Here is a 3730-nt window from a genome sequence, read left to right as displayed (position 1 = left end):
GATTAAGTTGGCCATTTTCTTAGTTTTTGAACTCTTATTTCTGTGTGTCTGTATTTAATTTTTTTTTCTGTGTATCTGTATTTATTTTAATTTTCTCCCTTGAGAACTTGTTGGAGATATGGTCTGCTGTCAGTAAATTCTTTCAGGTTTTATTTATCTGAGAATGTTCTTGTCTTTTCTTCCCATATAAAGGATAATCTCATTGGGCACTGTACTCTTGGTTGAAATTACTTTTCCCTTAACACTTTGAATGTATTTCCCCATTCTTTCCTCGCTTGCATGCTTGCATCGTTTCCATTGAGAGGTCTGCTGCTAGCCTGATGGGATGTCCTTTGTAGGTAACTTGCCATTTTTCTCTTGCCAATCTTAGTATCTTGTCTTTGTTTGTGGTTTTGGTCAGTCTGGCTATAATGTGTCTTGGAAAAGATCTTCTTGGGTTGATTCTATTTGGAGTCTGTTGTATTTCTTGGGACTGGATCTTTGAGAACCTCTCTAGGTTTGGAAAGTTTTCTTGCAGGATTTCATAGAATAGATTATCAATGCCCTTAGGAGTCTCTTCACCTTCTGGGATACCAATTCTCCAAATGTTTGGATATTTGATGATATCTAGTATTTCTCATATATTATTCTCATTCTGGGGGGCAATTTTCTAAGTCTTCATGGTGGATTTTTCTAGGCCAGCAATTTTCTCTTCTACATCTGAGATTCTATTTTCTGTATGATCTAGTCTGCTTTGAATACTTTCAAAGAAGATTTTGACTTTCTGTATTATAGACTTCATTTCTAACAGGTCCTTTTGATTCTTTTTTAAAGTGTGTAATTCCTCTTTCAGATCTTGCAAGAATTTCCTCACCTCCTGGACCTCATCATTTCCTTTCTCTTCTGCAGTTCATTGCCTCTCTTCTCTTCCATCTCTGTTAGCTTCATCATTATGAATATTCTAAATTCTTTATCAGACATTTCCATGATTTTCATTGAACTGTCTGTGGCTCAAGAGGAGTTATTCTTTTCTCTTGAAAGAGATATTTTTTATCCCTTTGCACAGCAGATTCAGTGGATGTTGAGGAATATGTTAACCATAATACTATTTGGATGTTTGGCTATGTTTCCCTTAGATCCATCTAGAAACAGAGTGAATGGAGATGGAAGAGCAGAGTGATGAGATTAAAGAAAAAGAAAAGGAAACATGGAGAGAGAGAGAGAGAGATAACAACAAAAAAATAGAAAAGAAACAGAGAGAAAAAGAAGGGAAAAAAATAAAAAACAATAAAAAATTATTATGTTTTTGTAAAAGCAAAAAAATCAAAAATCTATTTTTTCCCCTGAAATCACTAGTTCTCAGGAGCCATGCAAGAGTCTTCTTCTGAAGGCCAACCTTTTGTCTCTCCTTGATGGGAGGGAAGGAGGGGATTATTAGCAAGATAAAGGAGGGGCTAAAAGCCAATAGAATACTTTACCTTAAAAATCTTTAAAAAAGAAAATTACAAAAAAATTTGAAGACAGAGACAGAGGCAGAGAGAGATAGAGACAGAAACAGAGAAAAGGCTAGACGGGCTCTCTATCACTCAAGTTTGGAAGCTGGAGGCTGAATTATCAGTAGAAAATCTTCATTTCTCTTTTTTCCCTGAAATCACTAGTTCTCAGGAGCCATGGAGGAGTCTTCTTCTGAAGGCCTGCCCCTTAACTCTCCCCCTGTGCATTTCCTCTTTTTCCCCCCCACATAAGATGAGGAAATCACAGGCATCTCCATCTAAGGCATGCCCTGACCTTTTCTGGGTCCAGTGTCACTGCTGAGAAACACTCAGCCGGTACACCTCTCCTTCCAGACCCCTAAAGATAGTAAAATAGGAAAAATAGCTCCCTTTCCTCTTATTCTCTCTCTTTTCTAATTTTTTGAAAAGTGCTTTTGGCAGTGTGTTTCTCTGGCTAAATTTTCTCTCCTTCCCCCATGTAAGACAGGGAAATTATAGGCATCTCAATCTGAGGCATGCCCTACCCCTTTCTTAACGCAGCATCAACATTGAGAATTGCCCAGTCGGGGCCCTTCCCCTTCCAGAACCAAAAAGCTATAAAAGCAGAAAAGTCTTCCTCTTTCCTCTTATTTTCTCTTTTCTTCTCCTTCTCCTCCTTCTCCTTCTTCTTCTTAAATTTTACCTTGTGCCTTTCTAGTGTTAATTTTCCTCTCTTATACCCACAGAAGATGAGGAAATCACAGGCATCTCTATCTAAGGAATGCCCTTCCCTTTTCTGGGACCAGTGTCATTGATGAGAAGCACCCAACCAGTGCTCTGCTCCTTCAAGTCTCCAAAAGTTAGAAATGTAGAAAAATACCTCTTTAGTTTTTCTTTTCTCTTATTTTCTCTCTTTTCTTTTATAAAAAAAAAATCTACCATGTGCCTTCCTCTTGCTAATTTTCTTCTCCCCCAACATAGGACAGAAAAAATACAAGCATCTTCATCTGAAGCATGCCCTGACCTTTTCTGAACCCAGTGTCACTGTTGAGAAACATCCAGCTAGTGTGCCTCTCCTTCCAAACTCCAAAAGCTAAAAAGGTAGGAAAATCTATCTTTCCTTTTTCTTCAGATTTTCTTTCTTTACTAATTAAAAAAAAAAAATATGAATTTTTCCCACTGCCTATCTCTTGCTAATTTCCTTCTCCTGCCCCACATAGGAGAGCGAAATCCCAGGCATCTCCATCTGAGGCATGCCCTACATATTTCTGGACCCATAGTCACTGCTGAGAAGCACCCAGACAGTGCCCTTCTCCTTCCAGACCCCAAAAGCTAGAAAGGAAGGAAAATCTCTTTCCTCTTATTTTCTCTCTCTCTTTTTGTTTTTTGGAGAGGTTTTTGCTATGGGGCGCGTGCACTCACCAGACAGACAGAGAGAGACAGAGAGACAGAAAGCAAGAAATCACCCCTCAGGGGGGATGGCCAGGCCACAATCCCTTCTCCTCCATTCTCCTCTCAGGATCTTGGGCACGCACGCACATGTGCCCAGTGTGAGTTTAAGCCACCAGGTCCAGGACTCGAACCACGGTCAACTACATGGGAGTCCAGCAACATAGCCATTACACTAACTGCTGGTCCCTATTTTCTCTATTTCTAATAAAAAGAAAAAATCCCCCGTGCTTTTCTCTTGCTAATTTTTCTCAGCACCCCCATAAAAATGGGAAATCACAGGCATCTTGATCTGAGGCATGCCCTGTCATTTTCTGAACCCAGTATCATTGCTGAGAAGTGCCCAGCCAGTGCCCCTCTCCTTCCAGACCCCCAAAACTAGAAAGGTTGCAAAATCAGTCTTTCCTCTTATTTTTTTCTTTTTTCTAATTAAAAACAAACAAACAAACAAACAAACAAAAACAGGAAAAAAAATTCCTGGATGCCTTTCTCTTGCTAATTTTCCTCTCCTTTCTGCACATAGTATACAAAATCACAGGCATTTCTATCTGAGGCATGCATGTCCTGCCTTTTTCTGGGCCCAGCATCACAGCTGAGAAGCATTCAACCAGTGTCCCTATCCTTCCAGAACCCAAAAGCTAGAAAGGTAGGAAAATGTCTCCCTTTTCTCTTTCTCTTTTCTAATTTAAAAAAGAAAAATTTCTCCCTTGCATTTTTCTCCCTAATTTTCCTCTCCTCCTCCCACACAGTGCAGGAAAATCACAAGCATCTCCATCTGAGGCATGCTCTGCCATTTCTTGGGCTCAGCATCACTGCTGAGACTAGTCAGT

Source organism: Tupaia chinensis, unplaced genomic scaffold (assembly GCF_000334495.1).
Source record: "Tupaia chinensis unplaced genomic scaffold, TupChi_1.0 Scaffold149552_1, whole genome shotgun sequence".
Classification (NCBI taxonomy): Eukaryota; Metazoa; Chordata; class Mammalia; order Scandentia; family Tupaiidae; genus Tupaia; species Tupaia belangeri.
This window is presented reverse-complemented; position numbering follows the sequence as displayed.